The 23,208-nt window shown below is 41.9% G+C and overlaps 1 long non-coding RNA gene across 1 annotated transcript; it reads right to left on the bottom strand.

The window, feature by feature from the left end:
* Positions 1 to 3,814: 3,814 nt before the first annotated feature.
* Positions 3,815 to 6,360, bottom strand: LOC136483026 (uncharacterized). Its single transcript, XR_010765281.1, has 3 exons — positions 5,878 to 6,360; positions 4,324 to 4,395; positions 3,815 to 4,224 (listed from the first exon to the last, which is right to left on the bottom strand). It is a non-coding gene; the product is annotated as an uncharacterized lncRNA (long non-coding RNA).
* Between the last annotated feature and the right edge of the window lie 16,848 nt (positions 6,361 to 23,208).

The following is a 23,208-nucleotide window of genomic DNA, read 5'->3' as shown; positions in this document are numbered from 1 at the left end:
AAGTTTTCACTAAGGAGCCATGCTTTTCTTCTCCATTGGGCATTAGACAGGTCAGAGGATTCCTCAAGGGATTCCAAAGTCACCAGTTCCTCCTGGATATCACTCCTTTGTTTTCTTAATGTTCCTTGAAGATTGAAACCCCAGCCTTTGAAGTACTGCTTCAGTAACTTCAATTTTTGTTGAATCTTATCTAGAGTGGATTTGGCTCTACAAGGCTTTCTCCATATTTTCTCAACTTGAATAAAGAACTCAGGATTACTAAGCCAACTTAACTCAAACCTAAAATGAAGATGCCTCAAAGGGATATTAGGTTCAGTTAGAAGAATCAAAGGGTTGTGGTCTGAGACTTCTCTTGGAAGTTTCTTGACCATGGCACAAGGAAATAAATCATCCCATTCCTTAGTAATCAAGATCCTATCAAATTTTTCAAGAGTGGGTAAGTCTTGATTGTTTGACCAGGTGAACATTCCCCAAGTCATAATTAATTCTCTCAGTTCATAACAATGAATGAGGGTGTTAAAAAGGCCAGAATATCTATGAACTCCCTTATTTTTATTCCTTTCATTGGCAAATCTGATGATGTTAAAGTCACCCCCTATAATCAATGGTTCAGAGTTTTGAGAACAGAAATGGGATAACTCAGACAAGAAAGCCATCTTGTTCTCCTCATGGGCAGCACCATAGACAACAATTAAGTTCCATTTCTTTCTGATCTGTTTATCCCAAAGGTTAACCTGTAACAGGTAATCACCTTGTTTAAAAGAGCCCACATCATAAAAAGCCATTTTGATCCCCACTAAGATGCCACCAGATTTACCTTTGGCTGGATTCCAAAGCCAAAGATAATCCTGATTTGGATCAAATTTTTTCAGGAGTGAGTCATCACAATTTTCCACCATGGTCTCTTGAAGACCAATGAAGTGAAAAGCATATTGGAAGATAAGATTTTTTAAGAAAGTAGCAGCCCCTTTTTTCCTGAGACCTCTACAATTCCATATTAGTCCTTGTAATGTCATTTTTTATTTTTGGGGACTCTGCTGGTGGTGGAGGGCTTAGCATTCTTGCATCTCCCCCTAGTCAGACCAGGATTTTCCTGTATCTGTGATTTCTTCTTATTCTTAACAGCTGAGAGTTTGATATTTTTTTCTCTTCTCTCTGATTTTTTCCTTGATTCAACAAGGATCAAGTCTTCTGCTTCAGAAGTTTCATCTCGTAACCATTCAATAGGCAATGCATCTTCATTATCCCCAACTGTTTCAGTTTGGGGATTCTGAGTGGTTTCTTTATTTTTGTTGTATAAAGTCATTCTGGCTTTCTCTAAGTCCCTAAGTAAATCCAAGGTGTCAAAAGCAGTATCTTCAATAACTACACCCATATGAGAAGATAAGGTAGCAATCTCATCATTAGGAAGTACAGAAAACATATTATTTTGGAGAGGATTACCTTCACAGTTCCTCTTCTTAGCCATCCTTTCCAGCTTCTCCATGGTGGTCAAAGCAGTATCTTTCTTCAGCCTGTCACTCCTCTCAGGTAACACTTGAACATCAGCAGGAGCATCAACATTAGCTTGATCATTGACTATCATGTTGTCCACATTTTCCACAGTGCCACTCTCTTGAGTATTAACTGTATTATCATCAGTGATAAAGACTTCAGGAGACTCAGAAATTTTCTGTGTGGTCTTAGCAGAAGTTTTACTTGAGGTGATCTCTGGCTCACAGCCTTTCTTCATGACCTTCTCAGGGAACTGAACCACCATGGGATTGTGCTCCATGAGCCAAACCCGATCATTGGTAGGATTTTGGATTGCAAGCATATGTAGCGGAACATGTATAGTACAGGATGTGAAGCATGGATGGAGGTTTGGTCGTGTTAGATATTGCATTTTATATTAAAGGATAGAATGGTTTTTGCATTAGTCTACACGCGAACATCTGCCTGCTGCCAAGCTGCATGTTTTCCTCCGTCACAACTATGGATCAATCTACTCGATAGATGATCCTTGTAAACCACCTTAAGATCATGTAGTCAACCAAAATCATTGACCCCAGGACTACCTCATATTGTCTAGAGAATCATAGTATCTATATTTTTGACGTATCAGATTATCCTGGAGAAGTGGTTGTAGTGTGTGTCTTATCATGCAGATGAGGGATATCAATAATGGTTCTTCACTCCTTTAATCAGCCTAGAACAGCTCCTTTCTGACAGTGGTACAGTGCAGAGCTTTATGACCGATAAGGTACCTGCCTTTTCAGAGGTGGGCATTTGTGACACGAACAAACATGATTATTGAGGAGGGATAAAGACATCTGTCTTCACTCTTCAGTTACCAGCTGATGATGCATGAGATTTTTACCAGAAACTTTTAATTTCAGAGAGAGAAAATTTTTGGTTCGACATTCTTTCAATCAAATTTCCTAAGTGGGTAAAATTGTCTGTACTCATCATATCAAATTACAAACATCTAGTAGAACATGTGTAGTTCAGGATATGAAGCAGAAGGTTTGTTCATGTTAGAATTGTTGCATTTTAAAGGATAGAATGGTTTTTGCATCAATCTATACACGAACGGTTCTGCATAATTATTGAAGAGCGACATTAAACACATCTGCCTTCAGTATGCATTTAGCGTGAGTCAGTGCAGCTACTGTTACCTATTCACCGGCACTGCTAAGGTTAGATGAAAGCTGAAACAAAGAGTCAGCTACTCAGCTCAACTCCTGATCCAAAGAAGCCCAGTATATTCTCCACAAAACAAGCTGAATTAAATTGGGAAGCTGCAGTTCATACAAGCAGGATCATTCTGTGTTTCAAAGGTGCAGTTTTCAAGAACCAAATGTTGGAATGTGATCTTGACTAATCCTGAGATTAATTACGAGATTAATTAATTATTAAGTTTCTGGTCCACCTACCATATATATCCAACACATTAGATTTGCCGTGATCGGCGGCAACCCTTAGATCTTCTAGGGTTCGGCCCCCTGGCCCACAGCACATCTATAAATAAGAAGGAGACACCCGCCGTCACCATCCACGTGAAACAAATCACATAACCGGTCACTAAAGCGCTGGAGGGTTTAGGAAGGCCGTCTCCCACGTTCACGTACTATTGCTGAAGATCTACACCAAGCTCTTCATCAACAGAGAGTTTTAGCTCTCAATTGGTGAAGATCAGTACACCTACTTCATCTACATCAACTCCATCACATCTACAGAGGAACAGATGGCATCTACCGACTCTGGTTAGTCACTAAGATCTAATTTCCGCATAAGATTTAGTTAGTGATCATGTCTAGGCTAAGATAAAATCCTGTTTATGCTAAGTTCTAATTCAACAATAGGTATCAAGAGCCTGCTTAGATCCTAGCACGATACTAGGCCAGAGCTGGTTCACTTTACGGCTCTGTCTTATGATGATTTGCGTCTGCTGAGTCTATTTAGTTGGTTTTTGGCTCAGATTAGATCTATTTTTATAATCATAAGGGCACATCAGTGCTAAGTTTATATTCATGAATGCGTAAGTTTCTTCTAATCAGTTAGCCTAAGAACAGATTGGTTAAGGATGCGTAAGTTTAATCTCGATCTGTTAAGCACTAAGTAGTAAGCACCAAATTAGATCCAATCTAATATGCCTGATTAAGTGATTATTAAGTCTTATTAGCTTTTTTAGTAAGCCCTAAGAGCATCTCCGGTAGTTCCCTAATAGGACCCCCAATCCCCATAAAACTGTCATATTGGGGGAGATGAGGCAAATTCCTTACTCCAACAGCTTACCAATATGGCCCCCCTTTTTTTTGGTGGCCACCAAAAAACAGCCCACCTCCCCTCAAATGAAGGGGGAGTTGCATCTCCCCCAATACAGTGGAGCCGACTTAACTGTCATCTCCTCCCTTCAGTACTCTCTCGTTCGAGGACGCCACCGCTCCCACTGTTCTTGTACTGCATGAAGGAGAGCGCAGGCCGCCGCGGCAGGGAGTGGGTGTGAGCGTGGCAGCAGCGGCGGTGGAGGGGGCGGGGAAGTGCTAGCACGGTGGGGATTGAAGCCAGGGCCGGGCTGCGGCTGGGGAAGACGACCCCGAGCAGCATCGCTCTCCACTCTCCCCCAATACAAGGTACTCGGCATGGCTCTCCGGTCCACTGCCTCCTCCGAGCTCAACTCCTATTTGTGGCAGTGGCAAGCCAATAGATCTAACCCCTCCGATGTCTGCTCGTCCTTCCTGTCTGCACTAATTTGCTGCATGATTAGATAAAGCTCTGCACTGACCAATCCGTTTGCACTGATCATAGCATAAGCAGATTGTCTTTTTAATCGAAAATGACCTGATTGTTGTAGTACTGTGTTCTGTGATTTTCCTTTCTTGTGTTCTTCCTTGTTTGAACAAATGGTAGAACCTGATACAGACACATGGTTTGTTTGTCTCTCAAAATTTCAGTAAACAAGTGATAAAAGGGTTCTCCGAAATGACTTGCAAAGATAGGCTACATTTGTGAAGACAATTTCAAACCCTCAATGTAACAAGCAAGCTCACTTTGCCCAGCGTCAAGAAGCATGTAGAAAGGATGTTGAGCGTGCATTTGGGGGATTCTGGGACCAAAAGACTTTATGGCGCATAATGACTACATGTGTGATCATGCACAACATGATAATTGAGGATGAGCGAGGACAACCGGAGGACTTTAATTATGACACTGAGTTCACATATGTTCCACCTGTGCAGCCTCAGAGGGATAATGATCAAATCAACAAATTTCTGGAAGTGCATCGGAAGATTGAGGATCGTGAGGGGCATAACCAACTTCGGGATGACTTAATAGAGCATTTGTGGCAGTTACATGGGCAGTGGCTGAATATCACTGCTGAAATCAACATTAGAGTTCTTTAAGCTGCAGTGACTGAATTAGCACTGCTTCAATCAGTGTCACTATTTTGTTCAGCACGGCGTTGGTGTTCCAAGTCTTCAAGCTTTAGAGCCCGTCCTCAATGCATTAGTCTCTCATGATCCCGCCTTCCATAGAGTTCTTTAGGAATTGTATGTTGGCTGTTAGCTCATGGTGGCGATTTTTTAATCAGGTCATGGTTTGCTGAAAAACATCATTTGTTGTGTATCTGTCCAGATGCAACGCTTTGGCAGCATTGTATATATATTTTATTCTCAATCTAAAAAAAAGGTAGACCCAGTGCCGAAGGCTTCCACGTAAGAGAAAAACTGAGGCAAGCCTTCCCCGCAAATATGCGGAGAGGCTGCTTCGAACCCGTGACCCAGTGACTCTCATCTGAACTTCTGAAATTAAATTTCAAACTTTTTGATTTGGATACGTGCGGTAGAGACATAAAAAGTATGAATTGTTTTGATTTATAAATGGAGTTGTCATGGTGTTTGTATGGGAATATAGAGAAAAATACAATAACGGATTATTGGGGACAGAATATTGGTGCTCTGCTAAAGCATCTCCTCCAATCATCCACAAAGTAGTATTGGGTCATCCCCGGTACTAAGAGTTATATTAGAGGGGGAGTTATATTGGAGGACTGTTGGAAACGCTCTAGGTGCGATGAGAATAGATGCGAACGCAACCTAAGTACCACGTGCTTATATGCAACTTCATGTTTAAGATGTCGAACTAAGACAAAGCAAAGTAAGAAATTAGTTATATATAGCAGTAAGAATTTATGGATCTTAATGATCATACCGTTCTAAGAAATTAGTCACGATTTTGTAAATTCTTCATTCAGTTGCTTACAAATCTCGTCAAATTAGACCGACATGAGCATTAAGAAGGAGAGGAATTGGGCGAAATCAGAAACCCTAAGAAAATTCCCCAAAATTCCAAATCTGCCGAACCATAATCCTAAGCATTAGATAAGAATCCCACCTCGCGTGCGTGCACGCTGGTCATGAGTTGGGACGCCGCCGTCACAGACATGCCCACGAGCTGAGCGCATCAGGCGCTGTTGTCGCCTCGCGCGCATCAGTGGCCGTGGTCGCTGCCGTAGCCGCGCATCTGGGGCCACTGTCGCCGCCGTAGCCGCGCGCAATCAGGAGCTGCCGCCGCCTGAGCCGGCGCTTGAGGGGCCGCCGCGTCCGCGCGCATCGGAATGCCGCCGCCTGAGCCGCGGACTCCGGCCGTCTCCCTGCCGCCGTGCGTCGCGCACATAAGCGCCATCACCGTGCACGGGGCCGCCACCGCCGCCACGCCACATGAGGGCACCCGGCTGCCGGGCTCGACGGAGCCGCGCGCGGCTCTGCCGCACGCGCGCGCCGGCGAGCCGAGCGTCGTGGTACCGGTGGCTCCCGTGCGGCGCTAAGCTCTGCTCTGGTGGCTGCGACTCTATGATGTTGAGCTCAAAGCAGGGGAGAGAGGACAGAGTGATGTCTGATGCCATTAGGGTTTCATTTAGAATTTATATGAGCTTGGGAGAAATCGTGGCCGTTCATTCCGATCTCATGGCTGACATCGCTTCTGCACTAAGCATCAGCGGGGAGATGGGGTAGACCCTGCTATTGGGCCGTTAGATGGCCACAAGCAGCGTGCAAATCAGCTAAATTGAGCAAAATTGCCCTGGGGCCTGTTTAGTTACTCCAAATTCCAGAATTTGGCACTATGCAAAAAGAAGATTCCCCATCACATCAAACTTACGGTACATGCATGGAGTACTAAATGTTGACGAAATCAAAAACTAATTGCACAGTTTGGTTGTACTTTGCGAGACGAACGTTTTGAGCCTAAGTAGTCAACGTTTGGACAATTATTATCAAATAAAAACAAAATGCTACAGTAAACACTGTAGCCACAGTGTGTCTGCCGGCGCCGACTTCGTCCGCAACTAAACGAGGGCCTGGGCCATTTTGCTAACGAAAAAGTCAACGTTACCTCAATTTTTACAAAAGTATGCTTTTACTCCCTTAGCTCTAAAACCAGGTAAACAACGTCTCTAAACTTTTAAACTCGTTCGTTTTACTACCCTGACCGGTTATAAGCGGTTTTCAAATGAGGTTTTGTCTTTTTCTTTTTTATTTATTTTGGTTGATTCTTTGAACAATCATAGCAAGTCACACAAAAATCATAAAATAGAAAATCCAATTTTGTTGGACTCCACAAGAGTAGATCTACACATTGAACATATAATATAGTATGCTTTAGTATACATTTTTACTGTAGCTTTAGATATATGTTTTTCTGTAAATAATTCATAGCTGCACTTTCTATTATTCAATTGTGATGAAATTTTACGGTGGGCTAATTATTATATGCTTGAACTGTAGTAAAAATTTCATACTCATTGGACCATGCATAACTTAGTTATAGATTTCAGTTATAGTAAAAATTTCGTACGCATTGGATCATGGATCATGTATATACATGATCCAATGAGTACGAAATTTTTATTATAGTTCAAACATACAATAATTAGCCTATCAAAAAAAATTCACCATAATTGGGCCATGAAAAGTGCAGCTATCAATTAAATATAAAAAAGTATAGATCTAAAGGTACAGCAAAAACTTTGTACAAAAACATATCATATTATATAGTCACTATGTAGATCTACTCATGTGGAGTCCAACAAAATTAGATTTTCCATTTTATGATTTTTCTATGATTTACTATAATTTTTCAAAGATTCAGACGAAATAAATAAAAAAAAGGACAAAACCATCTTTCAAAACCGCTAATAAACGGTTAGGGAGGTAAAAAGAACGGTTTTAAAAGTTCAGGGAGGTGGTATACCCGGTTTTAGAGTTTAGGGAGGAAAAATAGACTTTCGTAAAAGTTGAGGGAGGTAATGTGGACTTTTTTTCTTTTGTTAATACATGCCGAATTACTCTTAGTTTTGTTTTATCAACAAACTAATTACATATTCAAATAAAGTAAATAAGGCTGCCCAAAGTTAACGTATTATTCCCTAAGAATTTAAGCGTGAGTTGTTAAGAGCATTTATTTATCTTTAGTTTAAGTTTATATTCTTAGCAACTTAATTATTTCTTTAAGTATATAAGTTTAATGGCCACGTAATGATATATATTCCCACTTCATATAAATTTTGATTATCCATTTTCTTTAGTAATCTTTAAGTTAATATAAGTATGTTTTGGGAATATGTTGCTGAGAATATTTAAGTTTAAGAATTTTTCTTTTCTTTACTGCAATATACCTTATAACTTTTATGCACTATTTACGTAAGTTTTAAGTCTAAGATTTCTTTTTAAGTTCCAGAATATTTTTTATTAGCACCTAAGTATTGAGGCTTAAGTATTGGGGTTGAATCAAGTAATTATTATTTCGTTACTTTAAGTCTTCTTTTAAGTATTATTTTAAGATTAAGTGCTATTGATTATTAAGTTAATTTTTCATCATTTTTAAGTCAATATATATACATATATATCCACCACTGTATAATAAGATGGTCTCAGGTTAGGCCTTATTTGTATGTTATCGAATCCACTTCAATCCACATGTATTGAGGTGGATTGGTGTGTAATTTAGTTGAAGTTCCACCCAATCCACCCCAACAAATGTGGATGGATGCAAATCCGATAACATCCAAACAAAGCCTTAAATGAAATCAATGAGAAGTTTAATGGGAGATTACTCATAATTAATTTTGGACCAACGTTGACTTTAATTATGTGTTATTAAGATGGATTTTATTTTGTTTTCTGCCCAACGGTGATGCAAATTAAAATCCTTAAGTATGTTGTTAATTCTAACCAACGTTGATTTAATTGCATGCTTTAAGTACATCGTATATACAGCTTACTAATTGAGACTTTATTCTACTTCAAAAAATTTAGTAAATTATGCAGACTATAAGTACCATAGAACCCCTAAGTTACACTAATTTTACTACTTGGAATAATCAGGTGCATGCCATTCTCAAGGAGCTGGACCTTGATTATGCGCTTAATGAGGAAAAACCACATGCTCCTTCTCCTATTTATGAGTACTATGCTGAGAGGATGAATGAATACATCCCAAAATTAGAAAAATAGGAAAAATCCGATAGGATTGCCAAAATGATAATAAGATGCTCGCTCTCAGCTAACACGAGGAGGAGGTTTCTTTCTAATGGAAAGAACGCCGAGGGATTAAGTGCTAAGGAGCTTCACAACTCCATAAAAGCACACTTTAGAAAGGTTTTCCTCTTTGCTAACTTACTTAATTGCTATTATGATGGGATAAGTGGTCTGGATAACCACGTTAAGGGCTTGTTTGATATGGCTTATGAGTTGAAAGCACTTGGCTTAGATGTGTCTGATAATTTTAGGTAAGCTGCTTATGAGTTCTATGTCAGAAAACCATAACAAACATGCTCAAAATGATAAGTTTCTGACAGCCTGCAAATTTTGCAAGTTACCTTATTGATAATAAGTATAAGGAATGGCTTCGAGAGACAGGTAACTAAAATTGTTTCATAAGTTTTATTTAAGTTATTTCTCCAACATATGGTCGATTAACTAAGGTGCGATAATTCATATATTAATTTCTCCTCGGGTCTTGCCAAACCATAAGTAAAAGGGGAGAGGGGATCAAAGTCTATGTAGCCATTGGTGGATAATGATGAAGTTGAGCCTTGGTGCTTCACATTAGATTTAATTTTTTAGTTCTTTGACGATGCTTATGTTATCTTAGTTTTGAGAAACCTATTGTATTCTGAACATATGTTCTTGAATTCGGAGTTTATGAGCACATCATGAAATTTATTCCATTACCATTTATTTTATTGGCAAAGAGATTTATTTCTTGTGATATGATTTTTTATGTACGTTTTATCCTTAAGTTAATCATTAGTCAGATGATGAGACCTTGTCGAAATTGTGTCACTATAGTTAAGCCACATTTTAAAGGAGAGAATGGACTGTCTCATTAGAAAAGAGATGCTCTATTCAATAATATTCTTAAATAAGCATGGGACTTGAGAAATAAATTTCATACTAATTTTTATCCCACAGCCCAACATTAGTCTCTAATTGAAGTAAGGCTTGGTTTTACTATTTCTGCCCAAAGCTGATTAGTGTTTGCATGTTCATCAAGTTTTTTGTTCTAGTTTATTCTAGCCAACGCTGATTAGACTAGTTCAATAGAGCTTGTTTCTAGAGACTTATATGTCTTATGTTTGTCATATGGCCAACGCTGATTGATGAATATTTGACCATAAAAGTTTTTACTGGGCAAAACCTCACCAAGACATAAGTACAGTCTAGCTAAGGATAAAAAATAAAATTCTAAGTAAATGAGCTAACCACATGACACCCTGATAAATCCAAGGGTTATGTTCCTAAAGAACGCATAAATCAGTGGGAGCAAAGTCAAAGAGATTGTGTTTCTACTCTTAAGTTGTTAAGGTATGATGTGTTCCTAGAGAATGCAAGAATCAGTGGGAGCTAGTGGGAGTTCACAAAGGAGGAAGATTACATCTTGGAGAGATACAGGCTCAGTTTTCTGTATCAATGATTCAAGAAGACATAAATATCTCAGTTTGTGCCACAAGTCATTAGTATACATCCGTTTAATTTTGTAGCACCCGGTTTTAAGAACAAAACCAGATACATACCATATGTGAGCCCAGGAAGTCAAATCTCACATATAGCTACAAATAAGGGTAATATCAAAAGACAATGCTCAATATATAATGTACTTAGTATAAAGGATATAACCTTAGACAATAAACAATGGAAAGACAACTCCGATCTTCGGGTGAAGACTCCAATTCCACAAAGAAATTGACTGGTTGATCACAAGCCTAATTTCTCCAAACTCTATCAATCTGGTACCCTCCAGGATTTTTTCCAAAGATTTAAAAAGTAAAGCAAGCGTAAGTACATGTCGTACTCAACAAATATAACATGGGGTTCATGCGGCTCAAAAGGCTGACACTGGTTTAACTGCGATTAACTTTTAATGAGTCGTCTTTCAGTAATTGGGTGGCAACAAGTTTATTCACAAGCCTGTATAAACACAAGATCAGGTAAACATGAATAATGAATACCATAAACAATTAACCATTAATGAGCATCTTTATCATCAGTATCATCAGTGTTCATCATCTATTCCGTAAGGGTCCAAGGCCGCTCGTCATCGTGAGCACGGCTGTTATAACAGTTTTACACTCTATAGAGGTTGTACACTTTCACTATGAGTCGTCATTTACCCTTTCGCCCGAGGTGATCAGCCTCTTGACCCACTACTAAGGAAAGTCGGCAGGGTTCACTATGAAGCCTTTCAAAGGTTTATCTAACAAGTGTCGACATGGAATTTCGTGCCGTGCCGAGGACACACGTAGCAAGCCGGAAGGGTCCGCTCGATGGAGCTGGAGATCCGCCTAACTTCAATGCAGGGATGGTCGATCCTGCGCACTCCTCCTGAGACATGCCAGTCAAATTGACCCTATAATTGACAAGGAGAGAAAGTTTATTAGTAATTAAGGGTGGAACATGCCGGTGTTGCCAGACAGTCCCGAATGTGCGGCTCTGAGAGCCGATATAAAAGAAGATCGACTAAATAGTCGATTCCAGCATATTCATAAGAATAAATTGGTTAAAGCTCATGGGGTTGTGGTAGAATAATCGGTTATCGTTCAGGATGAATATCATTCTTTAAACAAATATTAGTCAATGGCAATAAGATATTAACATTAATTAGTTCATGCTAAGCCAATGACTGTAAGTAACCGAACTCCTTTATAAAAGAAGCAGTTCATCACCTTTCAATCATTTAATAGAGATAAATCTAATGAACATATTAGATCTCATCTATCGCTATAACCAGTGGGGCATGAGACAGAATCATGTAGGCCATAGAAACAATAATAGACTCGATGACCCTAACTTATTACTAATATCAGTGGGGCATGAGGCAGAATCATGTAGACCGTAATACAATAATAAGATCATGGGGCTAACACATCTTTCAATCTATCGCTACTTCAACGATCTCATGATGCGAACTGTTCGTGAAAGTGCTCGATATCAGCTAAAACAGCCGATTCAGGCATAGCGCACAGTTAAGGTCATGTCCTCTTAGGAACAGATCTACCAAATAACGATCTCCACTCCATGGTGCTAACAGTGGGGTGAGAGGCAGAATCACACAGGCCGTGAGAACGGGCCATGGAACGGTTTTCGCTAGCCAATAGATCTACTCAAGATCAAACATGCCTTCATCGCACGCTATGCACTATCAAGATTGATGTAAAACAGCCGATAAAACATAACTCATCATTTAAAGTGCAGGTTAGATCAAATTTAGATTAACAAACGATGAGTTAAACCAGATATAAGGTCGATCTAGATCAATCCCAATTGGGCGAAGTGATATTGCTGTAATTAAATAGATAATGGAAGCAATAAACAATATCGATAACTTAATGAATCTATCCGAAGGAACGCCACCCTTAGATAGAGCCGATAACTTGACTTTAATCTAGTTCGAGCAGTGGAGGTCGAATGGATCGATGCAGCCGTACTTGAACTAGACAAGAGTCGATAACTAACTTATACCAGAGTCATAGTGGAGGTCAACCGGATCGATGCAGCCGTACGAACAGAGGTATAAGCCATGATGGTACTTATAGACAAGCTGTGGAGGTCGACCGGATCGATGCAGCCGTACTTGCTGAAGAACTCTCCGAGATCTACTCTACTCCTACTCCTAAGGGGTGGCCAGAGTAAAAAAAATAAGTAACTTGTATTTGATTGATTGTGTATTTTACAATAGCCGGGCTTTGATATTTATACCCGGGACCTGTGCGTGACTTCTATCTAAGCATGACTCATCGCAATACTAGAGAAAACATTCCTAATTTAAGATAACTTGGACTCTAATCTTTTCCTTTTTATAGAGTCCAATATGTCTTGTCCCGGCACCGATTGTAGCCTTTGTCGTTATCTGCTGGCGCTATCTGAAGAAAACCGATTCCAGTGTTGTATTCGAATCAGCTGAAACTGATCTGCACGCAATTGATTCCTTGATGACATGATCTCGGGAGCTTTCGAGTCCTTGAGATTCTTCTTTCAAATTTCGGTGTAAACACATGCCCCCCAATTTTGGGATAAAAGTAATTTTATCCCAAAATTATCGCATCTGTATCCCCGATAGGTCTACAGTCACGGGTAGAGAATCTTGATCTGGGGTCTACCGTTTGTCGCCGCCTATGTCAGCTCATGAGCCCATGCTTCAAAACTTTTTATGAGAGCATCATTGCTTCACGGGCACTTGGATTCATCTTTCCAGGCTGGCTATAAAATATCTATCCGACCCTGGTGAGGGCAACTCAACAATTCAGCCATGTTTCTCTTCTATCTGCCCCCTCGAGTGCTTCCGACTCCGTCGGACCCTCCATGGTCTATCATTTTGCTATGAAGATCTTGAGCGGTTAGAAGAATTCTTGTGCATAGGGTGATTGTGTCACCCATTCTAGCGCCTTGTCGAGCAAGAGGATCAGCTACTGCAGCTAGAAGAAGTCTTGTGATATCACCTGTGTCTTCTCACCATGCTCGCAGAGCTATTCTAGTGTTTGCAAGGGCTAAAATGTGTGGACACCTTTCCCTTGTTCGTTCCACCAAACGCCCACCGAGAAAGTCACAGGCTTCTTTCCCATAGTTTCCCAGTCACTGAGAAATCAGCTGGGCATCTGTTAGGCGGGCGGCCTTTCCCCTTCTCCTGGCACAATTTTATCAATGGGCCGATGCGACTCGGTTTATGATGACCTTCGGCCTTCTGGGGACCCGTACTCCCTTCGATCCAATGGCACGTCTTTGAAGATTTTTTCATTTTTTGAACTAGAGGCGATACCTTTCTAGTATCGGCTATTAGAGCCGATGGTTGATCGAATTGGCTATCAGGTGTTAATCAAATGCTAGGATAACGTCCCTTTAAATATTTTGCCACAGAACTTTTCATACCAAATGTTAGACGATTGATCAATCTGGAGCAAGCATTTCGTTAAGTGCAACAAAACTTTGTTTAAGAAATCCATCGATTCTGATCCGCACTTAGGATTCCATTTAGCATTCATACGTCGGCCTAAACCCATACTCAGAACTAATGCTTATTTTCCTGTATTCAAATGGCCGACGTGAAGCTGTGACTTTTCTAAAACAAACTCTCAGAGCTAATTGCTTGCATTAGCTATTGGCTTTCATTGCTAATCTTAATGAAGCCTCCTTCCCATGACTTGCTAGAAAAGCATTCGAAGTCTCCTAGTTCTCAGAAGACTGGATTGGCTGTTGCGATGCTCATAGATTCATCAGCATGAACCAACTCAATGTCATCTCCATGCCATTGGATCAAACATTGATGCATGGTTGATGGTACACAACAGTTCGCATGAATCCAATCATGACCAAGGAGCAAACTGTACGACCCTTTTCCATCAATGACGAAGAATGTGGTGAGCAGAGTCTTACTCCCGATTGTTAGTTCGACATTTATTGCCCCCCGGGTCTTAGATGCATTACCTCCAAAATCTTTAAGCATCATGTCAGTCTCCATCAGATCTCCTGGCCCTTTGCCAAGTTTACGAAAAGTGGTGTAAGGCATAAGATTGACAGAAGCACCTCCGTCCACTAACATTTTGTTCATCGGCTTTCCATCAACAAGACCTTTCATATATAAAGCTTTTAAGTGCCGATGTTTGACTGGTTTGTCAAATATTGCTTGCTCTACAACCGTTAACTTGGCAACTATCTCCTCATACTCCGATTCATTGAAATCCGAATAAACTTCTTGATCTGCCGGAGCTCTGAACTCTGATGGCAACAGAAAGGCCATTTGGATATTAGCCGATGGTTGCTTTCTATCAGTTGTTTGCTTAGTACGCCATACTTGAGGTTTACCGGATGCCTAAGCCTGTTCCATCTCTTTATTCCTTAGGTGTTGCACCCTTCTCTTCTGGCTTCTTGTTAATCCTCCTGGACACCATTGGTCTTCCTACCAAACATATTTTCTTTCGTTGCCATCTTTTCCATAATCAGCCCAGTCTTGGTCAACAACTCGCTTTCCAAGCTGATTATGAACACTTTTATTTTTTAAGCGCCGATCCATGTTATTATGATAATAAACATCTTGAGCATGGATAAACCGGCAGTTGGTTTGAGATTTCCTAAACTCCCAAATACTGATTGCTGCATTCTGGACAGTCATGTCTGGTAGGCAACTTCAAACCTTCATTCTAACAATGTCTGAAGAAAGGATAATTCCAATGTGATTCGGCTTGCTTCCTTTCATACCTCTTTCTTTCCAGTTGATGCTGGTATTCTTGATCCTTTAACCAGCACTGATAATCCTTTTCCTTCTTCTGCTACCACTTATTCAACAGAATCTGAGATGTAACTCGTGGCCTTGTCGCCCCTGCTTTTGACGTTTCTCCCCGTTCATATCGGCTCTTTTGCTTATCGCGACGTCTCTTAATTTCCTTGTACTCGTTAGCCGATATTTGCATCTTGGGATCGACTGTTCCAGCTTCTTTCGATTTGGTCGATGTTAGGACCTTAGGTTTTCCTTTGATCAGTCTGGCATCAACCATGTTTAGATCTCCTGGGAAAGGATTATCATCAACCTTTATTTTTTGAGGCGTATCAAATTTGAGCCTTCCTTGCTGAATAGCCCTCTGTATATGCTGCTAGAAGATTCTGTATTCATTAGTGGAATGAGAGGTAGCGTTATGAAACTTGCAGAACTTCTTATTCTTCAATTGATCAGGGGGCAACATAACATGGCCATCGGGCAACTTGATCTGCCCCTTTACAAGTAAGAAATCAAAAAGCTTGTCTGATTTAGTGACATCAAAGTCATAGCTCTCCTCGACTCCTCTTCCCCAAGGATTTGGCACCATTACTATTTTCTTGCCCCAATTCCATTCAGCTGCAGCAACCTCTTCTTCTTCATCTTCATAGCCGTCATCAACTGAGTATGGATTATAAGCTTCGGCCACTGTGGTACTCTTCTGGAATCGGGTATCTCTGCGCATACTCTAGAATTAGCTATTGAGCGCTGCCACTCGTTGAGCCAATTGACCCAAGTTGTCAAATTCTTGTCCCAGCAGCTTTTCTTTCCACATTGGCAGCATTCCTTGACCGGCTAAAGCAGCTAGTTGATCATCAGCCAAGTTTAATGAAAAGCACAAGTTCCTGGTCTCTTGAAACCTCTAAAGAAACTCAGTGCCCGATTCATTAGTCTTCTGCCTTATAGTTGTCAAATCGGTAATCTTCTTTTCTCTGGTCCCGGTATAAAAATACGTATGAAACTTCTTCTCTAGGTTGGCCCAACTGGTGATGGAATTGACTGGTAATGATGAAAACTAAGTGAAGGCTGGCCTAGACAAGGACAAGAAGAAGAAATGAACTCGATCAGCATCCTTAATTGATGCTTCGCCCAATTGTATAAGATACCGACTGACATGCTCTATCGTGCTTGTACGGTCTTGGCCAGTGAACTTAGCGAACTCTAGGAGCCTATAATTTGTGGGAAGAGTGACCAAATCATACCATTCTGGATATGAGCGTTTGTATGAGAAGGTCAACCCTTTTGGCTTCAGACCGAACTGATTCATCATCATCTCGGTCACCTTCAGCAGCAACTCATTAGCATTTGAATATGGATTTGTCTGCACCTGCTGACCCATCTATAGATTGAAATCCCATGTGCCTTGATACCTTGGATTCGGAATTATATGAAGGGTGTTATAATCTGTGCTATAGTGATACCCTTGTGGAATCTCTATCTGCTGGGTCCTTTGCTGGCTTGCTGCTTGAAGTCTCTGATTATAGACATAAGGATCTATATCTCTACGGATCCTTTGAATTGATGGTGCTATTTTTTGAGCCGACGATGGTATGTGGCCTGATGTGCCAAAATTGATCACCTGGTTCTAACTTTGCCCCACCGGCTATTGCACATGCTGTAGTTCCTTGAGCCTGTTCAGATGAACCCTGATCTGCCTGGACATCACCATTACCAGCTGGTGCTGCTTCTTGATGGCTGGTACTGACTTGATTAGTCCCTTGGGTCAACGGATTTGGAATGTTGTAATAAGCCGGCCCAACTTAACCAACTGGAAACCCATGAATCTCTTCTTTCATGGCGTTGTGGAATATGTCCAAGAAAGCTTCATTTTGGCTTGATATGGCATCACGAATAGATTTGTTAACAACTTCCGTAAAGAAACGCCTGTCTTCAGCTTTAGTTGTATCTGTCTGCCCATGTAACAGAACTCTTGGTAGTGGAAACTTCTGAACAATGATGTTGTCACGTGTTTTGGTGTAGGACAACAAACACTTGCTCTGAAATTCATCAGTAGCTTTGCTGATGACACCCTTATCTCCATCAGGCAGATCTTCATAATGTATCATAAGGATGTTGTTGTTGTTGTAAACCGCCATGACGATTGTGGGGTCCCACCGAGCGTGCCAGAAATGTGTGTCGACATAGAATTTTGTCCTGTGCCAAGGACACACGTAGCAAGCCAAAAGGGTCCGCTCGATGGAGCTAGAGATCTGCCTAGCTTCAGCGTAGGGATGGTCGATCCTGCGCACTCCTCCCGAGACGTGCCAGTCAATTTAACCCTGTAATTGACAAGGAGAGAAAGTTTATCAGTAATTAAGGGCGGAACATGCCGGTGTTGCCAGACAGTCCTGAATGTGCGGCTCTGAGAGCCGATATAAAAGGGGATCGACTAAATAGTCGATCCTAGCATATTCATAAGAATAAATCGGTTAAAGCTCATGGGGTTGTGTAAAAAGAATCGGTTATCGTTCAGGATGAATATCATTCTTTAAACAAATATTGGTCAATGGCAATAAGATATTAACAATAATTGGTTCATGCTAAGCCAATGACTGCAAATAACTGAACTCCTTTATAAAAGAAACAGTTCATCACCATTCAATCATTTAATAGAGATAAATCTAATGAACATATTAGATCTCATCTATCGCTATAACCAGTGGGGCATGAGGCAGAATCATGCAGGCCATAGAAACAACAATAGACTCGATGACCCTAACTTATTACTAATATCAGTAGGGCATGAGGTAGAATCATGCAGGCCGTAATACAATAATAAGATCATGGGGCTAACACATCTTTCAATCTATCGCTACTTCAACGATCTCATGATGCGAACTGTTCATGAAAGCGCTCGATATCGGCTAAAACAGCCGATTCAGGCATAGCGCACAGTTAAGGTCATGTCCTCTTAGGAACAGATCTACCAAATAATGATCCCCACTCCATGGTGCTAACAGTGGGGTGTGAGACAGCATCACACAGGCTGTGATAACAGGCCATGGAACGGTTTTTGCTAGCCAACAGATCTACTCAAGATCAAACATGCCTTAACTGCACGGTATGCACGATCAAGATTGATGTAAAACAACCGATAAAACATAACTCATCGTTTAAAGTGCAGGTTAGATCAAATTTAGATTAACCAACGATGGGTTAAACAAGATATAAGGTCGATCTAGATCAATCCCAATCGGGCGAAGTGATATTGCTGTAATTAAATAGATAATGGAAGCAATAAACAATATCAGTAACTTAATGAATCTATCTGAAGGAACGCCACCCTTAGATAGAGCCGATAACTTGACCTTAATCTAGTTCGAGCAGTGGATGTCGACCGAATCGATGCAGCCGTACTTGATCTAGACAAGAGTCGATAACTAACTTATACCAAAGTCGCAGTAGAGGTCGACTGGATCGATGCAGCCGTATGAATAGAGGTATAAGCCATGACAGTACTTACAGACAAGCAGTGGAGGTCGACCGGATCGATGTAGCCATACTTGCTGAAGAACTCGCCGAGATCTACTCTACTCCTACTCCTAAGGGGTGGCCGGAGCTGAAAAAGTAAGTAATTTGTATTTAATTGATTGTGTGTTTTACAATAGTCGGGCTTTGATATTTATACCCGGGACCTATGCATAACTTCTATCTAAGCACGACTCATCGCAATCCTAGAGAAAACATTCCTAATTTAAGATAACTTGGACTCTAATCTTTCCCTTTTTGTAGAGTCCAATATGTCTTGTCTCGGCGCCGATTGTAGCCTTTGTCGTTATCTACTGGCGCTATCTGAAGAAAACTGATTCCTGTGTTGCATTCGAATCAGCTGAAACCGATCTGCACGCAATTGATTCCTCGATGACATGATCTCGGGAGCTTTCGAGTCCTTGCGATTCTTCTTAGTATATATGAAGTGTGGCTGTAAATAAGTTTCCTAATGAAGTCAAACCAGTAGGCCTTAAAAGGGTCTACATTTCTAAGCGTGACTTCAAAAGGAGTTTTGAAATATTAAAACTAAGCTCATAGCCCACTACCATTTAGAATTTCATTAAATGAACAATTATGTTTATAAGAAAAGGTGGAAAAGTTTATTGTCCTAATACTCTACATGGGTGAAGTTGAGTTATTAAATGGCAATAGGAATGCCACATAAGAGTTTTCTACTCGCCCAAATTTTTTAATATGATATATTTTGGTGAAGTTTCTGAGTTTTATAGGCATTGAGATACACCAATATAGTACCAAAAGAGTACTAGGATTATCACAAAATGCATATAAAGTATATGCATAAGTGGTAGGGGTTGAATAAATAATGCCATGCCTGTCTATTTTGCATAGCGCAGTTGCATAATGCACTAAGCTTAATTATCCCAAATATTCTAAGAATAAGTTAGAATTAATTGAAGAGGAAGACGTTCCATATGCTTCAGCTATTATAAACCTTATGAATGCTCAAAGTCTATACTAGTATAGCCTTGGCATTGGGATACTTGGCAAAATATAAGTTTAATCCAGAATAGGTCCACTGGAAGGTGCTAAAGAATTTTAAGATATTGATGAGGCACCAAAAGAATTTTAAGATATTGTCACTTATAAGAATTAAGAATTATTTGATTGCCAATTCTCTTTAGTATGTATAAGAAATTATACAATTAGATTATACCTACTCTTGTAGAAAAGGACAATTTCATTGAAAGCTCCAAACATAATTAGTACTAAGATGAGCTCAATTAGTGGCATGTTTAAGAATGAATATGACAGGCCACGTGGCTTAAGAGATATTTCCCAAAATTGAGTATTGACATACTGCTACAGGCCTATAGTTGAGTTGTAGTATTATTTCAAGTAACAACACATCAAATGCTAATGCCAAGTACATTGATTAAATAATATGTTGTGAAATAAAGAACGCATGATCAATTCATTAAGTCTGAGAAATAAGAACTAAGTTGATGCTAGCATATCTGCTTATTTGAGTCTTAACACTTACCCATTTATGAGCGCGCAAATCAATTTGGGTTTTTAGTGCAGAGTCTCTAACTTGATTCCTAGATATAGGGCGATGTACTCCTAATAAGTAATATGCGTTCTAACAAGGTATTGCAGTGAACTATGGGTAATGGGGTCCTAGTGTCGATTAATGCTGCTGATGATGCATTGGTCTGATCTTCCTGTAGCACTGAGTGTGAACATAAGTATAAGGCGAACATTAGTTGCATAAGTGTATTAGCCGTTCGATCAAGTGGGAGAATGCTGGAATGTGATCTCGGCTAATCCTGAGAATAATTACGAGATTAATTAATTATTAAGTTTTGGGTCCAACTGCCATATATATCCAACACATTAGATTTGCCGTGATCGGCGGCAACCCTTAGATCTTCTGGGGTTCGGCCCTGGTCCACAGCGCATCTATAAATAAGAAGGAGACGCCATGTCGACAAAAGATGCTCGGCAGTCCTCCGAGGGGTATCCCACGAAGGTAGATTGATCAGTAGAGCTGCGCGTAATCAGGAACTGCATGGTGACACAAGGCACAGAGACAGCGATTTAGACAGGTTTGGGCCGTCTGATCGACGTAATACCCTACGTCCTCTGTCTTTGGTGTATTGTATGATATGTATGTTGATCGATATATCCTCTAGGGGACCCCTGCCTCTCCTTATATACTCTGGATTGGTAGGGTTACAAGGAAAGTAACCTATTTGGTACTATACAATATCTTGCGGTGCACGTTGACCAGTGCCGTGCACGCCTTGATCTTATGGGCTGGGCCACCTCTGAGGGTGCGGCCCATGTCTTGTCTTGTGGATACCGGGAGCCATACCCCCATAGCTAGTCCCCGAGCCTGACAGTAGGTGACGTAGTCACATGGTGCCAGGGTCAGGAAATAGAAGAAAGGCAGAAGACCGGTCGAGTAGGCAACCAGTCCACGGGCGGAGCACTAAATTGAAAAGCGCACATTCACCGCAACGTGAAGTGTGCCCACTTAGTCCCCGAGCCTGCTGGAAGATGAAGAATGAATTTTGTAGCAGGGTCAAAGAAAAAAGAAGTCTGAAAGCTTACCGACGTCGTCTGACATGCGCGTATCAAGACCCCAGACGTGCTGCCCAAGATCAGCACCCTGATCCGAACAGCATGGAGCAGCTTGATAGCACACCGATGAGGCGTAGCAAGATCCGACCATCGAGGGAGTCCCCGGCGTAGCTGGCGACGTCCGAGCACTGAGGAGTCCACAGCGTAGCTGGCGATGTTCGAGCACCGAGGAGTCCCCAGCGTAGCTGGCGACGTCTGAGCACTGAGGAGTCCCCAGCGTAGCTGGCGATGTCCGAGCACCGAGGAGTCCTCGGCGTAGCTAGCGATGTCCGAGCACCGAGGAGTCCCCGGCGTAGCTGGCGATGTCCGAGCACCGAAGAGTCCCCGGCGTAGCTGGCAATGTCCGAGCGCCGAGGAGTCCTCGGCGTAGCTGGCGATGTCCGAGCACCGAGGAGTCCCCGGTGTAGCTGGCGATGTCCGAGCACCGAGAAGTCCCCACGTAGCTGGCGATGTCCGAGCATCGAAGAGTTCCCGGTGTAGCTGGCGATGTCCGCAAGGTGAAGTGGGGTGAAGTGTGCCCACTTAGTCCCCGAGCACGAAGAATCCGGACACCGAGGAGTAACCGACGTAGCTGGCGATGTCCGAGCACTGAGGAGTCCCCGGCGTATCTGGTGATGTCCGAGCACCGAGGAGCCCCCGGCGTAGCTGACGATGTCCGAGCACCGAGGAGTCCCTAGGGTAGCTAGCGATGTCTGAGCACTGAGGAGTCCCCGGCGTAGCTGGCGATGTCCGAGCACCGAGGAGTCCCCGGCGTAGCTAGCAATGTTCGAGCACTGAGGAGTCCCCGGCGTAGCTGGCGATGTTCGAGCATCGAGGAGTCCCCGGCGTAGCTGGCGATGTCCGAGCACCGAGGAGTTCCCGGCGTAGCTGGCGATGTCTGAGCACCGAGGAGCCCCCGGCGTAGCTAGCGATGAAGCACGAGCGATGAACAGTCTGGTCAACAGGTCGGCGGCGAAGTGAGCATTGAGTAGAAGCGACCGGCGAATAGTCCGATCAACTAGTCGGCGACGAAGTCCATCAACCTAGCGGTGCGACCAGTTCATCGGTGGAGAAGTCCAAGCACCAGGTGGTCCGATCACCAGGACGATGATCCTGCAATACAAATATGTAGAACGGGTAGTACATGATGTAAAAATATATAAACTCCAGAGAAAAATCAGCAATGGCGATGAAATAGCGTGTGTAGCTCGGCGATCAGTTGGTGTGAAAATGTATTTATATTTAATACAAATCGCCCGAACTGTTAGTGTGTAGCTGAGTCTCCAGCCATTGCTAGCCCGTTAACCATAACGTGGAGCGCGGAGCCCATGTGCGTGTAGGAAGAACAAAGCGTCGCTAAGGAGCTGCTGTCGACCACCCATAACGCAGAGGGCAAACGCTCGTGCACGTGTAGGGAGGAGCCGGAGACAGGGCTGTTTCTGGGAACATCCGAGCGTCAACATGACTGTTCGGGGGTTCAAAAAATCGTTTGGAGAGCAAATATGGAGAAAAAAGCTCGGAGAAACATTATGACGATATACGAAGATTGAAGAATATTTAGAAAAATATTAAAGCGTGACTTAGCTTTAGACAGAATGTTTAGTCGGTGGCGTATGGCAATATCTGGTCGGCGACGCAGGCAGCTCGCTTAGCGGCTCTCTTGACGGTTGGAACGAAGTTGATCTCGTGTTGGAGTAGGACAGACGTAGTCGGAGCTTGGCGGTGTCAATCCGTGTCGTGGTTGTCGAAGGATGTTGACGCAATCCGCCGAGTTGCCACGAAGGATGTTGATCTTGAGTTACGCCATCTGGTTCGCCAGGGATTAGCACGCACGAGACCCTACCT

This window comes from Miscanthus floridulus, chromosome 9 (genome assembly GCF_019320115.1).
Source record: "Miscanthus floridulus cultivar M001 chromosome 9, ASM1932011v1, whole genome shotgun sequence".
NCBI lineage: Eukaryota > Viridiplantae > Streptophyta > Magnoliopsida > Poales > Poaceae > Miscanthus > Miscanthus floridulus.
Note: the sequence above shows the minus strand (reverse complement) of the source record. Positions and strands in the feature narration are given on the sequence as shown.